Here is a 464-nt window from a genome sequence, read left to right as displayed (position 1 = left end):
CCACGCCTACTTCCCGGACAGACCACGCCCCCGAGAGCCTGATTGGTCCACGATGGCGCCGGGCTCCGCGGGACGGGCCAGCGACTGCGCGCGTTACAAATAGGCGCTTGCTTGCCTGTTTTCCCAGGCCTCTGTTCCCTTCTTTCTCCATCCCTCCCGCCTCCTTTCTCAGAGATCAACGTCTCATTGCAGTATTTCCTGTGTCATAGGCCAAAACAGAGCACGGTCCCTGCAGATTGGGGAAGGGGGGCGAAAAATTAAAAAAAAAAAAACACCCTAACAATAAAACAGCAAACTTCCCCCATTCCACCCCAACCTCTTGGCCCCTTTGCCCTCTGGGAGATGTAGTTTTCCCATTCATTTTGGTGCAACTAAACCTTAAAGTGACTAATTGCCCAATAGACATTGCCCATCATGTGTGTGAGTGTGTGTGTGTGTCTGTGTCTCTTTTTTTTTTTTTTTTT

The sequence above is a fragment of the Dipodomys ordii genome, unplaced genomic scaffold (genome assembly GCF_000151885.1).
Source record: "Dipodomys ordii isolate 6190 unplaced genomic scaffold, Dord_2.0 Scaffold105, whole genome shotgun sequence".
Lineage (NCBI taxonomy): Eukaryota > Metazoa > Chordata > Mammalia > Rodentia > Heteromyidae > Dipodomys > Dipodomys ordii.
This window is presented reverse-complemented; position numbering follows the sequence as displayed.